We start from the raw sequence: 25356 nt of genomic DNA, 5'->3' as shown, positions 1-25356 counted from the left end.
TCACGCCAGGTTCTAAGCTTTTTCTTACTGTCCATTTTTTTGTCCAATGAAGTTCTCTGGCTCTACTATCCCATTCGCAAAGAAAACATGGGAATTTGATGAAACCTTGCTGTTGTTCTAGAAGCATACATAAAATTTTCAAATCACCGCAAATTAACCAATTGTGTTGTCCATAGTTAATATATCCCAACAGTGTTTTTAAGTTTTCATATGTTTTTTTTAAATTAACTGAGTGTCCAATAGGTACTGATCCATATATTCCCCCATTGTGAAGGAGAACAGCTTTTAGGCAGCTTCGTCTTGAGGAATCAATGAAAAGTCTCCATTCATTAGCATTATAAGACTTTAATCCCAAAAAATGCATCAAGTCAGATATATTATTGCAAAAAAATTAATGAATCTATCATAGAAAAAAAGGAATAAATTCTTTTTCACGATGTCTGTACTAAGAAAACGTTGTTTCTGATTCTAGCAAATGCCTTTCTTTCAATTTGGATCCCAGTAACTCTGTACTTTCTTTAGATAGACCTAGATCTCTTACAAGATCATTTAAAGCAGACTGATTGAAAGGCTTTGGACTATTGTCATCAACCGGATCAATTTCATAAGTTTCAAAATCTACATTGTTCTCATCAACAGGATTGTCATTGTCTAAAGATGGTAAAGAAGGGTTCATTGGTGGGGAAGGAATAGGAATATCAGGTCCATGAAAAACAGGTCTTGTAGCGCATGAAAGTGTATAAGAGATGTTTTTTTTATTGCGTGCATTATAGCCCGTGATTTGGCATGAGCAAAAGTAACAGTTAGTTATATGATAATCACGCCAAGTTGGTTCACGCCAAATCATTGGAATACCAAATCATATGCCACTTCTTTTTCCTTTCAATCAATATCTCAATCCTCGATAGCAAGTTGTACAAATTGTATGAGGAACTCATGGTTTATCAAGATTTTTTATTTCAATATTAAAATATTGAAAATAACATGTTTTGATATTTTAAGTTATAGGAACTTTTTGCTTTTACGGAACGTATTCACCACAGATGTAGCAAAATTTATCAGGATTGTTTTTACACTTTCGTGAAGCCATTTCATTAAAGAAAAATGTATGTATTAAAGAGAACAAATGAAATATGTAAATACTCCACACATTTTAAATGATATGTTACAATAAGGAGGAACAGGATATACAGGGTGTCCCATTTTAATCCGGCCGGCTGAATAAAATTCGAGGATGATATTTTCCAGAAAGAAATGTCAGACAAATGTTGCTCAGTTCTAAGGGGGACATTCGATGCCATCAACAATTTTGACTTCGGGTGAAGGGTTCAAGGTCATTCAAGGTCAACTTTTTTTTCTTAAATGGGAACCCCTATTTTTCACATCGGCAATCGATTCTACGTAAAAAAAAATGAAACTTTTGTCTGAAGCATTTTTTTTTATAACGCAAACTAATTTCACTTATTCAGCCTCCAAAATTGAAATTTTCAAACTTTCTGAATTTTTTACTCGAGAATGATGGGATTTGGGGGGAAATTGCAGAAGACAAAAAGTTCTTGGAATGCTGCAAGGAATTCACTCGAATTTTCGCATAGTTGATCGTGTACTTTTTCTGCCAATGTTTGGAAAAAATCTTTTATCTTATCATCCAGTACCCTCGGCATGCGAAAATTCGAGTCGACCTCACCCGAGATCAAAATTGTTGATGGCATCGAATGTCTCCCTTAGAACTGAGCAACATTTGTCTGACATTTTTTTCTGGAAAATATCATCCTCGAATTTTATTCAGCCGGCCGGATTAAAATGGGACACCCTGTATGAAGTTATTATTGCAGCATAGTGTTACAAACGTAATACTGCATTAATTTCACGTCAGTTCTGTGAAGTTCTTACTTTTATCAATGAAATAGCATTAATTACGCAAGTAGTTCAGAATAATTGAGAGCCTATTGTCATAATTTCCTAAAAAATTTTCACTGTGTTAACAATGATGTTTTTAGTTGGTATATAATATTATAAAAATGATTTCCAAAGAATCCTATCTTTTTATTTTCATTTTTTTCTTACTGTGTACAATAAAGTATTATATTTTCTTTCATTTTATTGGTTTTAATTTTCTTAATTTTTAAGTTATAATTACCTCGAAAACCTGACATGATAGAGAAATTCTAAGGCTAGATTCGTATTCAGCGGACAAAATTACGTAAGAAATGACCTTTGATATCCAAAACACAAAATCATACAGACCTGTAATCAGTTGAATATTGTGAAAAACAGCATTTTTGGCTATTTTAACCTAATTATCTCGAAAACCAGACGCGATAGAGAAATTCTAAAGCCGGATTCGTATTCACTAGACAAAATTACGAAGGAAATGACTATTGAAATTCAAAACGCAAAATCATGCAGACCTGTGTTATGAATCCGAAATCAAATTTGAGAAATTGATAATAACAGATTCAATATAGTAGCGCTTAAATATTTAGTTTTGTTAGTTTTTGAAAAATATTTATTAAGACTGATATTTCTATTTTATTTTGTATGAAATGTTTTATAAAGTCTTTTATAAAGAATTTTTCGGATTGTTGGTGACGAACTTAAGGTTAAAATCTCAAAATTCAAAATGGTAGATCCAATATGATGGCTCCAAACAACTAATTTTGTTATTTTATTATAAAGAAAATCGTATTCGGTATGGGTGTTTTTTTAAGTTGCTGATGATAATAATAAATTCAGTTGAAATTGCAAGATCTAAAATGACACATCAAATATAGCAGCTTCTTTACTAGTAGCAGTTACTAATAGTATTCCATTATGAATATTGTTACCTCCATTATTAGCAAATAAAACATATCGAAGGAAACTACTTCTTTACCAAATAGCTCTGGTAGAAACTTTGAATTTATAATAGTTATCTGTGACCATAAAAAACATATTACGTCTGTTACATATTCATAATAGAAGTTAGCCATTTGAAGTTGCTATATTGGACCCACCATTTTGAATTTTGAAATTTCGACTCTGGATCCTTCACCAGCGACAAAAAAAACCCTTATAGGTAAGCTACAACATAAAATATGAAATTACTCGCTCTCACCAGTTTTGGCACAAAACGTTGATTTTCAGTTCACCAGTGAAGTGATTAATTTCTCTATAGGTCGTGCAATAGCTTTCCTGCATTAAATAACGCACAGTATCAATATTTTCTGGAATAACCGTCATGGTAAAACGGATTTCACGGAATTAATCATTATATTCTATTCGATCTCGTTTGAAGTTCGTGTACCATTTATAAATAATCCTTTGAGATAATACTTCTCGCCAAAACCCTAACGAAGACTTTCAACGCACTGTAGCAGAGTTAGTGACTTCTTAATGTCGTTAAAAATCATCGTACAGAAATGATTTATGATAAATTTGTTTTTTTTCAAAAGGGTCAATTTTGAACACATTTTACAGCTCAACGAATATTTTTAATACGTCAAAAGGAAAAGTGTCATTAAACATGTGATATTAATCAATTTCTTCCCAAGCGGATATTTTACTATCAATTTACTTTTTGCCTAGAAAAAATAGTTAAGCAGCTCAAAATGTTACAAAACTATGATTCCCGAAGCAAAAAGCCTTGATCTTTCAGAATCTGTGGTCATTTTTCCAAAATTTTCACCGGGAAATAAAATATGACGGCCAAAACATTAACAAAAATTCTGGAACGAATATTACTTTATTACTTCAAGTCATCACTTACAATTTCATCCATTAAACTTGAAAATGAGTGTATAGCATTATGATAATAACATGACTCATGCAAATATTTTGCATGAAATTTTCCAAGGTGGCGGATGCAAAATGCCTGCCGAAAATGGTAAATTTACGCAATTAATGAATATTACGTGCAAGTACTCGTTTCCTATGTTATTGAAGTCACGGAAAAAAAAATTAAGTTCATTTTTATATCACAAAATGGTTGATCCAATATGGCTTCTAAAAGTAAGAAAACTCACTGATTGAAGGGAATTTAATACGCTAAATGACATTTGTGACGTTATCCTTTGATTTTCGGGAATGGAACATATTTTGTAATCTTTTATTCTTATATCTTAAAATGACGGATGCAAAATGGCCGCCAAAAATAAAAAATTTCTGAAAATAATAAATGTCACGTGCGAGTGCTCGTTTTCTAGGTTTTTGGGGTCTTTGAATAAGAAAATGGAGTTCATTTTTAGTTTCACGAAATAGTGAGTCCAGTATAGAATTCAAAAGCTAAGGAATTTATTATCATATAAATAAAAAGTAATAAACAATGAAGAAAAAAACCTCAATGATCACATATTTGATCGAATCAGCGTATCACATTCTCTTCAATTAGTGAGTTTTCCTACTTTTAGACGCCATATTGGATCAACCATTTTATGAAATAAAAAATGAACTTAATTTTCTTATTCTGCGACTTCAACAACACAGAAAATGAGTACTTGCATTATAGTAATATTCATTAATTGCGTAAATTTACCATTTTCGGCAGGCATTTTGCATCCGCCACCTTGGAAAATTTCATGCAAAATATTTGCATGAGTCATGTTATTATCATAATGCTGTACACTCATTTTCAAGTTTAAAGGATGAAATTTTAGGTAATGAATATTATGTTGAAGTAACAAAGTAATGTTCATACCAGAATTTTTGTTAACGTTTTGGCCGCCATATTTAATTTCCCAAAAAAATTTTGGAAAAATGACCACGGATTCTGAAAGATCAAGGTTTTTACTTCGGAAATCATAGTTTTGTAACATTTTGAGCTGTTTAACTACTTTTTCTAGGCAAAAAGTAAATCGATAGTAAAATGTCCGCTTGGGAAGAAATGGGTTAAAAGAACCTACGAAAGTTTTAATGTGACATGACGCCTAAATGCCATTTTGTAGAAATTTCGGAAGCAACTTACGTATATTTCGTTCTTCTGTCTAGAAAAAAATCAACCAAAATACTCTTCAATCTGGAATCAACCCCTCAAAACCGTTTTACCTTCATTTAAAACGCTTTTGATATCAGCAAAAATTTCAGAGAAAATTGACTTAATTGATTAAAATAAGAGACTCTGTATAGGCATCAAGTATGTAACTATATGTACTAGGCACGTATATTTTCGGTATAAAACTACATAATGAAATGTATCGTAAAAAACATATATGATTAAGTTCAGAAAAAATATTCTATTTCTTTTTTTATTATAAATATTGTTGCGATAAAAAAGTTTTTCTTTTAATCTTAGTTTATATCAATCTCAAAAACTTAAATTCCCATAGCACTTTTGTTTTATGTATGTATTGTATTTGTTGTGATCCTTTCGGAGTTACAACTTCATGTATCAACGTCTCCGCTTATGCTTCGCCGCTCTAAACCCCTGCACACACACACACACACACGCACCCACGCACACGCACACGCCTTTCCCTATTTTCTCTCCTATCCTTTTTCTCTTAATACTTATGTACTAACTTACTATTAACTTACAAACCACTTCTCTTAACCTACGCTTACCACTAGTACTTACGCTAACTTATTACTACCACTTAATATTACAACTTATTACTATCTTATGTTCTATTCACATCTAGCAAGACCTCCGTTTTCATTCCTCCATTCTCTCTCCCTTTCTCCCTCTCCCCCTCCCATCCCTCCCTTCCTCACCCCTCCTTCCCTCTTTCCCTCTCTCCCTCCCTTTCCCCCTCTCCCTCTCTAGAACTTTTATTTTAAATATTTCACTATCTTTTGTAGTTTAAGGAGGGATTCTACTTTAGGAGCCCGAAAAATACATGATTTTTAGGAATTTTTTTAAATACGTAAAATAAAAGCAATTACTCCCATACTTTTAGAATATGTTATTACATATTTGAAGTAAAAAAAAAATTTTTTTTAATATAATAATATAGCCGTTAAATTAGCGAAATAGGCAAATGCCTGTAGCGCCTCGCTGCTGTAGTTGCTCTATTGTGTATGTTCTAGAGTGCATAAATCTTGTCTGAAACAAGCGATTCAAAGTTTTTTATTAATTTTACATTATTACCTTCTAAGTGAACCTAAAAAACCGAAAAAATAATAAAAATTGAGAAACTGACACGATTCTGTAAAAAAAATTTCATTTTCCATCAAAAAATTTCGCTTTTTTAGTATAAACAAACTAGTCCAATTTAATTTTTTTACTCCGTTTTAGGTTCACTTGGTAAAGAAACAAACAACGAACAAAATTAGCTAAGATAGAACTCGATCCGTTAATTAGATTTTTCTCTATTGTGTACACAAACTTGAAAAATACAGTTTTGAGAAAAACGCGTTTAAAGTTTTAACAACCGAAAAGTATAACTTTTTGATAACTTACAACAATCATAGATTAATCATCAATTCCTGCTCCATAGAAGCCCTTCAGTTTCCTCATATAATTCATTTTGAATCATTAAACTGGCTCTATGAGCTGCCCGAGTCTCTTTCGTGGCACTTTGGTTTTAGCGCCGCTGCCTCGTAAGCCGCTCTTCGTCGTAGCGTTCACTAAAAGTTTTTGTTTGTAGGCCAATCTGAATTTCTAACAGATTCATCATCTTCAAGATGCTACTGTATCTTTCATTGAAAACGGATGCAGCGATAAATGAAGCAGTTTCTATTATTTTTGAGCCCGCGTGGAGATGTTTAGGAACAAGACGCCAGACTGTAGAATTAAAACTTTCATTGGAATTTTGAGTGTGTCCGCCTAAACATCTTATGAGAAGATCATCTCTTGATAAATCTTCGTATATAGGAAGAATGTACTTCACAATTGCTGGGTTGAGTGGAGGAGGATGCTCATATTCTTGTATTTTACCAAGCGCCTCAGCTTTGCGCCACTTGCACCAGCTTTCGCTACCGGGCGGGCAGTTTTTATGCTTCGGATTCTTGTTCGTGGAAATTAAATGGTCAAATGTTGCTTTTATCGCTTTCTTCATTCCTTCTACTGAATTCATATTTCGCCTTATGGCTAATTCATAATATTTAACTTTCTTATTAAAGCCTCAGTTAATTTTCCCTTTCCGCCGAGTTTTTTGCTTGTTTTATGTTACACAGTCGCGTCCCCATCCGCTTCTCTACATGTCCGACACACTCGCTTTTTGTTACTGGACATTTATCGCCGTACGGATTAATGTCTAAAATACCCTTAAAAGTTTTAGAATCGCCATGGCCGATATAATTTACAGATTTCACTTCAAATTTTTTTTCAGATCGTAAAAACATCTCTTTGATAGCATCTACCTCCATCTTTCCGGCCGAGCCTGAATGATTCGCGAAACTTTTACCCTCATGCTCTTCATACCACTCAGCATATTCGTCTGTGCCTTCTTTTTTTTTCCAAATAATACAAGCCTGACAGTATGCACTTTTTACGACTAAATCAATTATTTTACCGGTATAATAGCCGATGAGCGTTGTAACACTGTATAATGAGGTAAACCCGCGTTTTTTTCACGATCCATCACCAGATATTTTAAATTTGTCTGCAGGTCTTTCATTTACAATATTTTTTTCTTTTTCTTCTTTTACGGCTTTTTTACATATTCTATCAAAAACAGAACTGGCCGCGGTATGAATATGTCGCACAATACGTTCGTATGTATTTATGCTTATGCCTTGACCTATATCCATTAAACCACCAAAAATATTTATGCTTTCTCGACCAAGACCCAGCAATCTCATTACAAAAATTATCCTTCTGTTTATTTCAAACCCTGTATTAATCAACGGCCCAGAATTTATTTCTCTGTGACCACAAGAATACAAAAAAAGCAGTTTGAAACCGAAACTTCTGTTTCCCGATTCTTGAAATCGTATATCTTTCTTACACGTTTTGCAAATAAGAAGTTCGGTAAGAGTTCCAAAAACTGTAAAAAACTCTACAATTCTATAAAAATGCTGTGGGTTGTATACAATATCGTCTCGAGTTGCAGTGCTTAGTTTTTTTGTTGAAGTGCTCGGCTGCGGATCTTCACTTTCTTCCGTAAATTGATTTCCATGAAATCGTTTTTTTCGCGGCCGTGACACACACACACTTTTACTATGTTTTGATTTCGAATAGCTAGACATGTTACAGTTTATAAACGTCTTCACTTATCGAAAATAAGAGAGCGACTGTCTTTCTACAACAACACGAAGCGCTGCTCCGAAATTTTGTTTATAATTTGAAACTGCTGTCTCGACTGCTCCAATACACTTTATCCCGCTTTCAAATATCAAAATATATATATATATATAAATATCGTTACTCATACACAATGTCAAAAATGTTTACGGAACCGATAATCCCCTTCCAAAAGCTAAGAAAGCGAACCGCGCCAAGCGCTCGAGACTCGACTACCGGCACGGCGCGTACTTGTACAGGCTGTTATTCGAAAAGTACTTTGAATTTCGTTTTAAAATTTTAACACGATATTCTTTGAATGTAATACTGTTGATTAAGACCATTTTTGAAAAATCGATTTTTTGGACCCGGTAAAGTAGAATCCCCCCTTAAGAGTTATGCGCCAAAAACTGAAAACGCTCCTACGACGCTCCTTTGGAGTTAAAAAATATACCTTTAAAAGACAGTAAGGCAAAATATACTGTTGTTCACATATTATGTCATTACATTGGGTTGAGAAAATAACTTCGGTTTTTTCAAACATATGGTGTTAGTATGGCCTATGGTGTATATATGGCCTTTTTAAGCAGTTAACCTCATTTTAAACTAGAAAATCATTTTACATTTTTACAACGCACATTTCTAGCTTCATTTGAAAAAAAGTTGTTTTAAACCTGTCAAGTTGTTTGGTGTCTTTTCAAAAATGAAAAACCAACATGAGCACTTTCGTCACATTTTGTTTTTTTATTATCGTAAAGGCAAAAATGCAGCGCAAGCAAGAAAAAAATTATGTATAGAGAAAATATATTGACCGAACGCCAGTGTCAGAATTGGTTTTCGAAATTTCGTTCTGGGAATTTCGACCTCAAAGATGCACCACGTTCTGGAAGGCCAATTGAGGCTGATGAAGACCAAATAAAGGCATTAGTGGACAAATCGTCATTTAACAACAGAAAAATTGCTGAGGAATTGAATTTATCGAATTCAACCGTATATGAGTATTTAAAACAACTTCGTTTCGTTTCAAAGCTCGATATTTGGGTTCCACATATTCTCAAAGAAAGAGATTTGATTCGTCATATTACCATCTGCGATTTGCTGTTGAAACATGAGGAAAACGATCGATTTCTGAAGCGACTCATAACTGGAGACGAAAAATTGATTATGTACAATAATATTAAACGTGCGAAATAATATTAAAAAAGATTATGGAGCAACGTGATGAACCAGCTCAAAGCACATCGAAAGCTGATATCCATCAAAAGAATATGATGCTCTCTATTCGATGGGATTGGAAAGGACTGGTTTTTTTCAGCTGCTACCAAACAACTAAACGATTGATTCGAATGTGTATTGTCATCAGTTGGACAAATTGAATGATTCCATCGACCAGAAGAAACCAGAATTGGCGAACAGAAAAGGTATTGTATTTTATTATGACAACGCAATGTTGTATGACTTACAAATTTAATGACTCGCCAGAAGCTGTTAGCACTTGGATGGGATTTGCTATCGCATCCATCATATTCACCTGATCTTTGTCCACACCGACTGTTGCACCATCCGACTTGTTTCGGACATTACAAAATTCTTTAAATGATAAAAATTTCGATTTAAATGGAGGTGTCAAAACCACTTAATTCAATTTTTTGTCAATAAGAACCAGAAATTCTATAAATGTCATGTTATTATTATTTACCCCAAGATGGTAAAAGGTGTTAGAACGAAATGGTCAATATTTAACAGAATAAAACTTTTCTTCCTATTAAAAATATCGTCTTTCATTTTCATGCAAAAAATTGAAGTTATTTTTCGAACAAATTAATTTTCCAATATATGTTGAGTTCATATACAGTTTGAATTATGTATACTACTGAATGTCATTATACAGGATGTCTCAAAACTTTAACACACGGACTCCGTACAGACATAGAGCTAAGTGAGAGGAACAAAAAAGTCCTGTACCATAATAAGAAAATCGTAATAGTTTCTTAATTATAACAACGCACAGTTAGGCGTTTTTCATGCCCAGCGCGCCTATAGATACTCCGCGGCAAGCTGTGAGCGTGGGGGCTGAGCGGTAACGCGGCTCACGCTGACTATCGCGATGGCGGCGTCTTGACGCTTTGACGATGCCGGCGCGCGGCGAGGCGACAATGAACGCGCCGCGTGTACCTTGCAAATCTAAGCGAGTTTTATTTTCGCTCGGAATGTACGCGACACACTTATCGACCTTTTAAAATAACCAAATTATTAAATTAACAAAAGTTAGGACATTATTATAGTAATATATTCATGATAGTAAATAAAGTAAAAAGGTCTAATATTATTTCTTCTTTCGACGAATAGTTAGCGAGATATCGTAAGTTAAATGTTGAAAAAGTTACCGAGTTCCCTTAAATATTTCAAAAAATATTAGGCAAATAAAAAAACGTTTCAGACAAAAGCTGTTAAAATTAATTGGTAGAAAAAGAATATATAATAAAAAATTGGGCTCTCTAAAAAAATGGTAAAAGTGGGGTTTAGGACCCACCTCCAATGAGCTTGTCATTGATATATATTATCAAGGATACTCTACTGAGTGACATTCAAGAGGTTTTAGCTGTCGCTCATTGTTTGTTAAAAAATAATTAACAAAAGAAATTTCATAAATAGAATGTTATTTTCCGACACCGTGTATATATTTAAGGAACGAGCACGTGCTATACACGCGCTATATATGAATATATTCATATATATGAATATATTCACCGCACTACGAAACTTGTTCTGTTTTGATAATTTCTATTGTGTATATTCTTACTTGGTATGTTTCGTATTATCTATATTATTACTTTCAGTTGCTCTTTCGTCGTTCAACTAGTTGGTCGCTTAAGTAAATCCAAGAGTTACGTAAATTTTCAAAATGTATTTACATGAATATTTACATATGACGCATAATTTCGACAGTTTATGAAATTTCTTATGTGAAAAAAAGGTTCGAAATGAGATAATGTGTTCGCGATGTAAAAAATTATTAAAAGCAAATAATCCACTTGAAAATCGTTTATTACATTGCACAAACAAATATTATAAAGTTACTAAAGGTCGAAAACGACAAAGAATAACGTGCAACTTCAAAATTAGTATAATTCACGGAACATGGTTTTCAAGAATGCACATGGATTTGACTGTAATTTGCCGTTTTATCGGCTATTTTCTAATGATGCAACCACCACGACAGTCATTTTTAATGAATGAGTTGCAAATAGATCAACATAGTGTTGTTGATTGGACAAATTTTTGTCGAGAAATAAGTAATATACTGCTTGTTACTTATTTATTTGTACTTGTTAATTGATGAATAATATGAATGATATTACATTGAATACTATTACAATGAATAATATTACATTGATTTGTTAAATTATTTCTAGTTACTTCAACAATGGATTGAAGATAAACAAATTCCAATTGGCGGAGTGAATAAAATTGTAGAAATAGATGAAGTCAAAGTAGGAAAAAGAAAATATAATACAGGACGTATAATTAGAGGACAGTGGGTTTTTGGTGGTATAGAACGTGATACCAAAAAGTTTTTCATTTTACCCGTACCGAATCGACATGCTAATACTCTGCTATCTGTTATTAAAAAATATATTGCACCTGGTTCTATAATACATACGGACCAGTGGCGAGGATATGATATTTTGTTTAATTACGAAAATTATATTCATAGAACAGTAAATCATTCAAGAAATTTTGTAAATCCAGAGACTGGTGTTCATACACAGAATATAGAAAGATTGTGAAGAAATATGCGAGCAAAAATTCCTCGATATGGTATATGAGATTATTATTTTATGCATTATCTTGCAGAATTTATATTTAAAACAGCATACGATTTTGACAAACGTATTGATAGTTTTTTCGAAATTATGAATTTAATGTATCCATTAGATAATCCGAACATGGAATAAATTTCTTTATATACATTTCTTCTATTAATACATATATATAATATAAGATTATGTAACCTAATACTAAGTATAACACTCTCAATTACTATTAAATTGATGTATATATATAAAACAGTATACTAGATGCGCAACTAAGTTTCCGGGTTTTTATGATCAATGAAAAATGGAAAATTTCAAGAGAAATACAAAAAATGGTTTATTCAAAGTATCACCCCGCGCTAGCTACACATTTTTGCCATCTCTCTGGCAATACATGAATACTGCAATGATAAAACGATGCATCTTTGAACCGAAACCATTCATCCAACCAATTTTGCAATTCTTCGAAATTGGCCAAGTGTTGCCCAGCCAAGCCATGCGCCATCTACCGGAACAAGTGATAATCGGAAGTGGCCAGGTCTGGCGAATACGGCGGGTGCGGTAGCAGATCTCATTTCAGTATTTTGATGGTGTCCTAGACGATAGAAGTGCGATGGCAGGGAGCGTTATCGTGCTGCAATATCACTCGTTCGTGTCTCGTGTCCTATTCTGGCCGTTTTTTGAGCAATGCATGGTTCAAAATGATCAGTTGTTATCGGTAGCGATGCCCATTGACAGTTTCGCTCAGCTTCTTTTCAGCAGCTCATAGTACACGATTCCTTTCTGGTCCCACCAAAAGCAGAGCATTGTCTTCTTTCTTGTCTTCCGAAGCGATTTGGTCGTGCCGTCGATGTTAATCCTGGCTTCGCCAGGTGAAAGCCACGATTTTTTGCGTTTGGGATTCTCGAAATATATCCACTTCTCATCGCCAATAACAATTCGATGCAGGAAACTCTTTCTTTCATGCCGCAAAAGCAAAATTTCGGAAGTGGCTCTTCGATTTTCCATCTGTCTCTCAGTCAACTCATGCGGCACCCATTTTCCTTCCTTTTGAATTTTTTCCATGGCATGTAAACGTTTGGAAATACCTTGGTGAGTCATGTTTAATGCCTCCGCAAGTTGATCTTGTGTTTGCGTATCATCTTCATCCAATAACGCTTACAGATCGGCGTTCTCAATTGTTTTTGGTCTTCCGGAGCGCTCCTTGTCCTCAGTATCGAAATCGCCACTTCTGAAGCGTTTAAACCAATCTTCATAGGTAGTTTTCGATGGTGCATGTTCGCCGTAGACCTCCTCAAGCAAACGACGTGCTTCAGCTGCACTTTTTTCAAGTTAAAGCAGAAAAGCAAAGCTTCCCGCAAATGCTGTTTATTTGGCACGAGACTCGACATTTTCGTTGTTAGAAAAAATATTTTTGCGTTGCGATATGTGTTGGTATTACGACTGGTTATTGTTAACAGATGTCCAAGCTATAAAAAAACACAACTTCAGACATGTATGTCGACTACATGTGTCGTTAGCGTCATCCATGTGTAAAACCCGGAAACTTGGTTGCGCACCTAGTACGTATATGCGCGAGGGGGGGACTCCATCCCTCCCCCCGCACCCCCGCCCCAGAAAACCTAACCCTAACCTAACCTCACCTAACCGATTTATTAGTTATGAGTTAGGTTAGAGTTAAGTTTTTTGGGGAGGGGGTGCGGGCGGAGCTCCTCCCCCGCGTATATACGTGTACTATTTACTATATTTCTTTGTATATACTATGTGCAAAAATATACACATGGGTATATATATTCAATATTTATACAACTTCTTTTGTTAATAACTTTTCAATAAACAGTAAGCGACGGTTAAAACCTTTTTAGTGTTATTTAGGAAGATGAGTTCTATAACATATATCAATATGAAAACTATCGAAGGTGGGTCCCCTAAACTCCACTTTTACCAAAAAAATTAAGTTGACTTTCAGTTGACCTGATTAAAAATGCCCTCCAAATAAAAAACTGATAATGCCATTCTCTTTCCCCTTCAAAATCATGGAACACGTGTTTTAGCTTTTTTTAATATCTTTCATAGTTTTCGAGACTTTTTACCTGTTACGTTTGAAATTTCGGATTATTCCTGTACATATACAGGATGTCCTATTTTAATGTCCCACCCCAAATAACTCTTCAGTATTGAAGTTTCAATAAAAATGATCTCAATAAAAGTTGTAGGGATTTAAGTGAGCTACCTTATGATGATCTTGACTTTAACCCTGACCTCTATTTTCAAGGTCATTTGAAGGTCAGCTTGCGTGTTTTAAATGGGAACCATTATTTTTTATTACACTGTTTTTTTCTATTAATTAATTTGAATAACTTTTGTCTAAAACATTTTTTCATTTGTCTAATATTTTTTGAGATATTTGAGGAAAACTTGATAACTTTTTCAATATTTAACTTACGATATCTCGCTAACTATTTGTCGGAAGAAAAAGTGGTACTAGACTTTCTTGCTTTATTTAGTTTCAAGAATATATTGTTACAATACCGCCGACTTTTGTTAACTTACTGACTTGGAAGTTTCAAAATCATCAAATTAACAAAACTCAAGGCGCTGGTCAAGTTGGTTAAGAAAATAAATCATTGAGGCTATAGCAATATTCCTCGCAATAATCGAAACATGTAAGTACGTATTGAAAAGTTAACGTGTATAAGCAATAATAAATAAATGTAGACCGTGAAATAAATGTGACGTGAGTATATCACACAATTTGAATTTTAAATAAGTTCTTTGTTTTTTCTATTATAAAAAAATTAAAAGAGAGCTCTTAAAAGTTAATTCAAATATTTTACTTTTAATCACTGTTACAAATATACTCCTATGTATACGCCTGATCAGTAAATTAATCTTTAAGTTTAATGATACTATTTAATTATCACATAATTGTGCAATATTTGAAATAATAGGACGCTCACAGCTCGCAAAACATATTACTATTTACATTTGTCTTTGTTTTCAGATAATATTGTGCAACCAGATAATATTTTATTCATTTATTATGTAAGAAATAAAGGCAGTACTTATTTTATTAACTTTTCATTATTTAAGCAATACAAATACGAAAACAAGTCAAATCCCGGTATTGTTCATAATTGATTCTTATTATTTAAAATTGCCTTAAGCACAGTCTTAAAATGTCGTAAACTAATTACAACAGAACCATATGAGCGTCTTAAAAGACATTACTTATGATTACTAATCACGGACTAGGTACACGCGAGTGAGGCGCGCGCGCCGGCCCTGAGCGCTACATAGACAAGAGCGCTTATTCGTTAAATTTAACACGCTCTCTTGCAAAAACTAATTGTCGGACGCAATTTTGCTAAAGAAAAAAGTTTGTTTTAGCATAAAGTATCACGAACTATACTCCGAATGCGGGAATTTCGGATCACCCAGTATATATATATATATATATATGTAACCAAGTGAAACAAAGCAAAGTCAAAATAAAATTGATCTTATATTCTCCTTAAAACTATTATTTGAGACATCTTATTCTTAAATAAAAGATAAACTAAAATAATTTAAATGACATGTTAAAACAATGCATCTTACATAACCTATATACATATTGTATATTTTATTATATTTTCTTATATATATAATTACATATATTATAATTTATCATCAATATGTAATCATACAAAACATCCAAGACTTAGAAATTTCCAAGAACTTTTAGTTTCAACTAATATTTGAAATAGCTCGAATATTTATACATTAAAGATTAATTAAATTTTTTCAAACAGAAAGTTGAACGAACTATTTCACTATTGGTATTTCCTGCTTAACCTTTTAATATTTTACATAGAACGTATGCTATTTTTGATACAAAGTCACAACATGAGTGCACGTCTATAAATACTACAGTTGAAGTTAGTGAATCAGCAATCGAGATGCAATGCGAAGAAACTAGAGCAGCCGAACCAAATTTACAGATAAAGTGGGCGTGGATGAAACAGTTGTTCGTAATGTTACGTACGTACACAGTTTTACGACGTAAAATGTTCATTATAACTATCCGTAAGATTTTTAGGCCATTTACAATATACAGGGAGTCCCATTTTAAGTGTCCACCCCAAATATCTCTTATTTTTTATTTTAGAGAAAAATAGTTCACATACGTTTCGTACGGTTTCGAGGGGGCCATAAGATGGTACCATTGATTTGACCTTGAAGAGTCATTTGAAGGTCACGTGAAGGTTACAATTTTTTTAGATGGCACCCCTATTTTTTATTATATATTCTTGTAGCTGACCTCGAGTGCTTCCCAAAATACTACAATCAAATCTTTTTTGGTGAAGTACTTTTCGAGTTATAAAGCTCCAAATTTACAAAATTTTGATAAAAATACAAAATATTTCGTAAAACATTCACTTTCCGATAGTCTTATCTTACATGATCCAACCAGTCAAGGCAAGATCCGAGCATGATCCAACCAGTCAAGGCAAGATCCGAGCATGATCCAGCCAATCAAGGCAAGATCCGAGCATGATCCAGCCAGTCAAGGCAAGATCTTCTTTTGTGTACAATTACTTAAAATGTTCAAAAACTTGGCCATTTCTTGTATGCATAGCTCTAGTCTATGGTGAAAGTCGTCCCTAACTTTTTCAAGAACACCTACATTAATATTTCTGCTAGCCTGTCTGATCCGGTTTTTCATATTTTCAACGGTTGTAGGCTTTTGCGAATAAACTATATCTCTAATGTAGCCCCAGAAATAAAAATCTAGGGGTGTCAAGTTGGGTGATCTTGGGGTTCCATTCTTGAACTCGGCTGCCCACACCAATCCACCTATTCGGGAATCTATTGTTTAAATATTGTGTAACAGCTCGAGATCTATGAGCCGGTGCTTCATCTTGTTGGAACCACATTCGTCTGAGTAAATCATTGTCGACATGTCTCAAGTGGTTGGGCAGGTCATCTTGAAGAAATCTTAAATAGATTGCCGCATTGAGATTTTCTTCATAAAAATATGGACCAACAATAACATCTCCCAAGATGCTTGCCCAAACATTAATGGACCACTGCCGTTGGAACTCTTGGCTTCTCTGCCAATATGGATTAGCATCTGAATAATAATGGCAGTTGTGTCTATTAACGCCTCCTCTATTACAAAACGTGGCTTCATCAGAAAAAAGCGTATCAGCAATGAATCGGGGATTTTGTTGGATTTGATCTCGAGCTCAGTTACAAAAACGTACACGGCGTTGGTAGTCCCTCTCTTCCAATTGCTGAGTTAGATGAATGTGATATGGGTGAAACTTGTTGAGCTTGAGCACACGATTGGCTGTTGATTTAGATATATCGTGTTGTCTCTCAATTTGTCTCGTAGAGATTTGAGGATTCAAAGCAACGGCACCTATAACAGTCAATGATGTGACTTCATCAGGGCCCGATTTTCGCCGGTTTCTTCTAAGAATACCCTGTTCAGCTCTGTCGCAGAGTCTTTTTATTACTTTCCTATCAGGATGGCGTCTGTCTGGAAATCTTTCAGCATAAAGCCTTTCTGCTGCCGAGTAATTATTCCTGGCCTCACCCAAAATGCGAATCATGTCCACAATTTCATTTGGTGGATAAGCAGCCATAATTATAAAGAAAAAAACGCCAAAAAAACCAAAAATTCCTATCTTATAAAAAAAAAGTCAATGGATAATAATATGCGTCTGTCTGAGACTTCGCCAAAATACCGACAGTTGCCCAAGTAAGAAATTTGAAACAGGCCTCTTGATATTTGTTTCATTAAAAGAACTGACAATTGCACTTTCACAATTGTTACAGTTCATTGATTATCAAGCAATACAGGATTTCGTCTTGACTGGCTGGATCATGCTCAGATCTTGCCTTGACTGGTTGGATCATGTAAGATAAGACTATCGGAAAGTGAATGTTTTACGAAATATTTTGTATTTTTATCAAAATTTTGTAAATTTGGAGCTTTATAACTCGAAAAGTACTTCATTAAAAAACATTTGATTATAGTGTTTTGAGAAGTTCTCGAGGTCAGCTACAAGAATATGTAATAAAAAGTAGGGGGTGCCATATAAAAAAAATTGAGGTAATCTTCACGTGACCTTCAAATGATTCTTCAAGGTCAAATCAATGGTACCATCTTATAGCCCCCTCGAAACCATACAAAACCTGTCTGAACCATTTTTCTCTAAAATAAAAAATAAGAGAGATATTTGGGGTGGACATATAAAATGGGACACCTTGTATATGTATATGTGTGTGTGTGTATATGTATGTATACAAATATAAATATATATAAGTATATAAAATAAAAAGTATATAAAAATAATATACAGACAGGGTGCCCATTTTATTTTTGACAGTCAAATATCTCGAAAAATATGGAAGATATGGAAAAATGTTTCAGACAAAAGTTGTATGGTTTCAAGAGGGACATAAAATAACTATAATAGTTTGTTTACAGATGGCGCCATTTTCGAAATATTCACCAAGCATTACTTTTCTTAAACGGAAACCCCAATTTTTTATTATACCATATTTTTCAATCAATTCAATTAATAATTTCCAATCAATTAATTTGTACAACTTTTGTCTGAAACATTTTCTATTTACCTAATATTTTTTGAGATATTTCAGGAAAACTTGTTAACTTTTTCAATATTTAACTTTCGATATCTCGCTGTTTATCGGAAAAAAATAGTATTCTGTGTGTGAATATGACTCCGCCCTTTCCCAACAGATGTTGCTTTTAGTATTGTTAACGTGTACTAATAACTGGCAACACTTGTATTCGATAGTACTTCATGTCAACATTCAAATGCACTACGTGAAATTTGGTTTAAGTGTAAGCAACAAGTGTTTTACCCTACTTGAAAATGTCGGTTTTCGTTCTAAACAAACATCATTTGCGGGAAGTATTATTACACTATTTTATTGCAAAGAAAAGTGCAGCGGAAACTTATCGTTTGCTTGTGGAGATTTACGGTGATCATGCTCCATCTAATACAACTTGTAAGGAATGGTTTCGACGATTTCAAAATAATGATTTTGGAACTGAGGACAGAGAACATGGGAAACCACCAAAAAAATTTGAAGATGCTAAATTGGAAGCATTATTGACAGAGGATTGTTGCCAAACTATTAAAGGAGAAGTTTACCGACGACAACTAATGCGTTTGAAGCGAGCCATAGAAGAAAAACGGCCAGAATGGGTGAATAGGCACAGCAAATTAATTCTTCAGCATGATAATGCCAAACCGCAGAAGTCGTGAAAAGATATTTAGATGAACAGGACTGGGAAGTGCTACTCCACCCGCCATATTCGCCAGACATAGCTGGACGAGTCAGTTCAATATAATGATTTTTATGAATGAGCCCTTTTGTGGTCCAGGAATTGCCGATTAGAAAAAAATCTATTGTAAGTACAGAACATGGAAGTATCTTTATTGAAAACTTCAAACGCATTTCCCTTGAAACATGATTTTTCAATTTTGCTAACAGTGTAGAGAGAAAACGGCTCAATATAATGATTTGCGCTTTTGACATATAAATTATAACTATTTTCTCCACATGGTAAACCTAAAAAAATAAATTTTTGGTAAATGTAATTTTCCTCGACAATTTAATTGAGAAAACAATAGTACGAAAATAAATCTTTTTCTTTATAACGGTATAATTTTAACAATTCGCAACTTTTTATAAATTCAATAGGTTTACTGTGTATTTACCATTATTAAGCACAAATAAATTTAGTTTTTGTTTCAGACGACCTGTCTTGGTTGTGCAATGTCAGCAATTTAACAAAATCAGCGTAAACACGCTTGTTACCTATGCAAAAATTTCCGTAATTTTACATAATTTTTACATATAAAAATTCATAGATATTCTTCAATACATAAATAAAATATTTGTAAAACATGAAATTGATCACAGTAACTGTTTCTCTAAAAAAAATTCATGAAAATAGCTCTTTTTTAGCAGCTCTAAACTAGGCAGCCCTCTTAAGAAACACTATAATAGTTAACAGCCGATAAAATCTTACGAAACAACAGAGAACACAATGGCAATCTATAATCTTTTGAAACCAATATTTGAAGCACTGCATTCTTTTCGCATTTGAATTGAAAAAATGTTCTTAAAGCTACAGAAATTATTTATCTCACTCTGCGTAAAGACACTATGATGTTTAAAACATGCAAAAAATAGTACCAGAAGTTTCGGAAATTTTGATTTTTCAGATCGGAAACGTCCAAACCAACTAAAAAAAGTATAGTAATGAAGAATTGGAGCAACTATTAAATAAAAACTCCATTCAAACTCAACAGGAGCTTGCATAACAATTGAGAGTCACCCACCAATGCATATCCCATTGTTTACTTCAACTCAAAACTCAAAAGGAGACGAGATGGGTTCCGCCTTCGGAAAATAAACAGCGAAGACTCGACATGGCTATATCTTTGCAGACTTGATTTAAAATAAAGAATTTTTTATATAAAATTATTACAGGTGATGAGAAATAGATATTGTATGACAATTTTAAACGTAAAAAATCGTGGGTAGATCCGGCTAACCGTCGACATCAGCACCGAAGCCCAATATTCCAATATAAGAGCTTATGAACCAATGAACATCGAGTAGTTAGTCGCCATATTGATTTATATAATATGGCCAGAGCACAGACTTCTGCATAACACATAATACACAACGCATAAAAGAATCAACCAATCAGAGAGAGTTCTTCATTTCTGTCCTGAGGAGGGAAATGAAGAAAATTAATTGGTTTATTCTTTTATGTGTTATGTATTATGTGTTATACAGAAGTCTGTGCTCTGGCCCATAGCATTTAGATGGTATCTAGATGCTCATTGGTCCATAAGCTCTTATGTTATGCGTATGCATCTATATATTCCACGTGTGAGGGCCTTTATACTGATGAACTTATACGAAACTAGGCAAGTGATACAGCATGACAACGCTCGACTACATGCTGCAAAAGGGACAAAAGATCTCATCTATACATTGGGTCGGAAAACTCTCCCTCATGCGGCTTATTTGCCAGATCTAGCCCTGTCAGATTATCTATTTCGGTCACTTCAACATCATCTGACGGATCTATGAATTTTAAAACAATTGATGAAGTCCGAGAAACCATTAATAACTTTATTGAATCAAAATTTTTCCTCCAGGAAATTTATCAGCTGCCCAATAAATAAAATAAAAGCATAAAAAATAATGGAGATTATTTCGAACATTAAACTTATACTTGATCTTTTGTAAATAAACTTTGATTTGATTTGAAAACAGCCCCAAATTAATTTACACATCTAATAAAAATGCAAAAGTAGTAGTCTAGTATTGGGAACATCAGTATAAAGCATAGCAAATAAATGTTACATATACAAAATAAACTATTTTTGTTATGTTTTTAATAATAAAAATATGTCCTACAATATTACGCTTTATTGTAGGTTAAAAAAAATGTTTAAACATGAAAGAAGGAGGGCGTATTAGGTAGCGGCGGGACGCCATGCGTTCGGGACCTACATCTTATTTCGTTCCGGAGAGAGAAAAATATCGGGAGTGCGGTCCTCGCTAGGCCGAGGATCGAACCCGGGTCTTTCGCTTGCCGGGCGACTGCTCTAAACCACTGAGCTACCTGACGCTCCACGCTCACGACATTCTCCTCTCCCTAAATAATGTTAAAAGATATCGTTCGGAAGCGACATCTCTAATGCTATCCCCGAGTGCACGGCGACTACAGAGAATTGGAACTTGTAACATGCAAAGTTCCAACATACCAACCAATCTCCTTACAACCTGGACCACTTCACCATTCATTGAAAATCTGTCTTTACAACTCGGTACATATGATATATAGAAAACATTAAACTCATTTTTGTTGTGGATACTTAAGAATTGTGTGGTCACTTTAGTTATTTTATTAATTAATAGTTTTATTAATTAATAAGAGGGTAATATTAAAACATATATCAAATTCGCCAAAATCGAAGGAGACAATCTCTAATCCTCTTGTTAGTATTGATACACAATAAACAGGAAAAACGATGTAAATTCTTCTTTAAATCTGAAACCAGAATGACCCTGCCATAGGCCATTTATCTCGCATATTGGAATGTATTTGACTATAGTTTCATAACTTTTAGTTTTTGTCGAATCGACTTCTAACTTTATTAACCCCTTCACGTACAATAATGAATCTGGCTCGTGGTGCCGATTCCAACCCAAACTTCGTGAAAATTACAAGTCTGCTTGTGATCTCGTTTACCAGGTATGTAAATATGAAACCGGAATTTTTGTATAGAAAATACACGTTTATTGTATGAAAATGATAAAAGATATTTTATTCAAAGTATTGCCCATCGCTAGCTATACATTTTCCCACCTGTCTGACAATTTATGAATGCCACGCCAAAAAAACTGTTGCTCTTTTGAGGCAAACCAGTCATCAAGCCATTTTCGTACATTTTCGTAAGAAGTGAAGCGTTGCTCAGCAAGTGCGTGTCCCATCGATAATATCGCAAATAAGTAGTAATCGGACGGAGCCAAGTTTGGTGAGTAAGCCGCATGCGAAAGTATTTCCCAACTAAACGCCTCAATCGTTTCCTTGACCAGTTTTGCTGTGTGTGATGGTGCATTATCATGAAGCAAAATCACTTTGTGTTGCCTTTTTTGATATTCTGGTCGTTTTTCACGCAAAGCTTGATTCAAATCGATCATTTGTTGTCGGTAGCGTTCAGTATGAACGGTTTCGCCAGGTTTTAGCAGATCACACCCTTCTGATCCCATCAAACACAGAGCATTGTCTTCCGTCCATAGCGATTTGGCCTTGCAGTCGACGTCGATGGTTCGCCTGGAGTTACCCATGATCTTTTACGCTTAGGATTCTCAAAATATATCCACTTTTCATCGCCAGTCACAATTCGATGGAGAAATGACTTTCTTTTGTACCTGACGAGCAGCATTTCGCAAGTGGTTTTTCGGTTTTCCTGCTATCATTCATTCAGTTCATGTTGGAACCCATTTTCCCATCTTCTGGATCTTTCCGATGGCTTTCAAACATATGGAGACGGCTTCTCGTGTCACATTTAATTGATCCGCGAGTTGTTGCGTTTGAGCGTCATCCTCATCCAACAATGCTTGCAATTCGCTGTCTTCAAAGTTTTTCGGTGGTCTTCCACGTTCTTCGTTTCTCACGTAAAAATCGCCACGTTTGAATTTTTTAAACCACTCAAAGCACTGTGATTTACCAAGAGCATGCTCACCGTAAGCTTCGATAAGCATTCGATGCGATTCTGCAGCAATTTTCTTCAAATGGTAACAGAAAATCAATGCTGTCCGCAAATCGTAGCTTCCAGGCACAAAATTCGACATGTTCAACGCTATTACAAACTATGCTGTTATATGAAATTTGTATTGTTGTGAGTTGAAAATCTTTGTCAGATGTCAACAAATAGAAATGGCGCCAATGACACGGTTTGACGGTAACTACATTGACAGCTAGGGCCATCTATGGGCAAATTCCGGTTTCATATTTACAGACCTGGTAGAGGCAATACTTATTTTATTAACTTTTCATTATTTAAGCAATACAATACGGAAGGTCAAATCCCAGTATTGTTCATATTGATTTTTATTATTTAAGATCGTCTTAAATATAGTCTTATCTCTTTGAGGCACATATTTTTCATAAAATCCGAATCACATGGAAATTTATATACGGGGGTTTCTGGGCTCACTAATGACTAATCCGTTATCAGATTTTCGAAATTCAAGATGGCAGGTCCAATATGGCGGACGAAAAAATGAAAAATCGCGATAATTTCAATGCAATGAGTATTGTGGGGTTTTTGGAGTCGCTGATTTCAGCTAATCATGTACAAATTTTATAATCCGCCATCTTGGAAAAATAATTTTGGAATTTGGACCTCAGATTCGTAATCAGCGACCCAAAAATACCCCAAATCTTAATTTTAAGCAAAAAATTCACTCATAGTTCGTGAAAAATTTTTTTCTATAAAAATGTGTATTTTTCATATTTTGTTTATTTATAATAAATAGACAACTTATGCAAAACACTTTTCGACCTTTCATGTATGTTCCCATATCATATAAAAACCTAAAAACGCAAAAAACCCGACAAGAATCTCTCAAATATGAAATATTTCATGAGAATGTGAGAATAAATAGGTGGTAAGTATATTTACCACTATGCCTCAAAGGGTTAAGGTGTTGTAAACTAATCACAACAAAGCCATATGAGCGTCATAAAAGACATTACTTATGAATACTAGTCACTAACTAGCTACACGCGAGTGAGGCGCGCGCGCCGACCCTAAATGCTACATAGACAAGAGCACTTATTCATGAACTTTAACACGCTCTTCTGCAAAAACTATTTGTCGAACACAATTTTGCTAAAGGAAAAAGTTGTTTGTTTTAGCATAAAGTATCATATCCTGTATTCCGAATGCGGAAATTTTTGATCACCCTGTATATATAACCTATTTAATATATTAGAATATAAGTAAAACATTATTATGTTAAAGGAAAAAGAAAGATTACTCAAAATTGCATTTTATCATACAATTTCTGTAATAATTAGTATCTTCAACACCTTCAACAGTTATTTTCAAGTAGTAATCAGTTGCATTCCAATATTTGCTGCAGTACTAAAAATTTATAATATACATAATATGCAAATATATTGTACATAAATTATAGACTTTTAATATCAATAGTAAATATCAGAAAAGCAGATACTGTAACTTTTAAATGCTACATCTATATGTCTATTTTCTATAAGTTATCTATCGGTCTTGTTTTCAAAGAACTTTTGAAGTAGTATGCACTAGTGCAATTACTTAGAATAGCAAAACCTATGCTTCTTTCATTCTAACTTGTTGCACTAGTTTAAAAGTTCTTTGAAAATAAACCTGATATATATATTGGTCATAATGCCAACAGATAAGAAATAAACATTTAGTTGTTATTAACGAATATTATTTGTTATGACCATTTAGCCCAATTTAGTCTTCATTATATTGTTGTCCGATAACATTGTTGTTACTACTAACAAACTAACTAACTAACAACTAACTACTAACAACTACAATTTTAAAAAATTTATCTTACTTTGCTTTTTTAATATTCAACTTATTTATCTGGATTTTTTTATTTTCTCTAAGTCTGATTTTTTAAGTTAAGCTTAATTGCATTTTCTGCCATAGAATGAAACCTAATATATAACCTAGCATTGAAAAAAATTTCAATGCAACATTAATACAGCTAGAAAGAAACTTAATAATTATTCTGTTCTTTCTTACAAAATTTCCTGCATCATCTTGCATTTGCCTTTTGTTC

General features: G+C 33.8%; 1 protein-coding gene across 2 annotated transcripts in view; it reads right to left on the bottom strand.

Moving 5' to 3' along the window:
- LOC105181424 (Molecule interacting with CasL) overlaps positions 1 to 25356 on the bottom strand; it is a 288317-nt gene that overhangs the window by 262119 nt on the left and 842 nt on the right. The window lies entirely within an intron of this gene.

Source organism: Harpegnathos saltator, unplaced genomic scaffold (genome assembly GCF_003227715.2).
Source record: "Harpegnathos saltator strain DR-91 unplaced genomic scaffold, Hsal_v8.6 scaffold130, whole genome shotgun sequence".
In the NCBI taxonomy this organism is placed as follows: Eukaryota; Metazoa; Arthropoda; class Insecta; order Hymenoptera; family Formicidae; genus Harpegnathos; species Harpegnathos saltator.
Note: the sequence above shows the minus strand (reverse complement) of the source record. Positions and strands in the feature narration are given on the sequence as shown.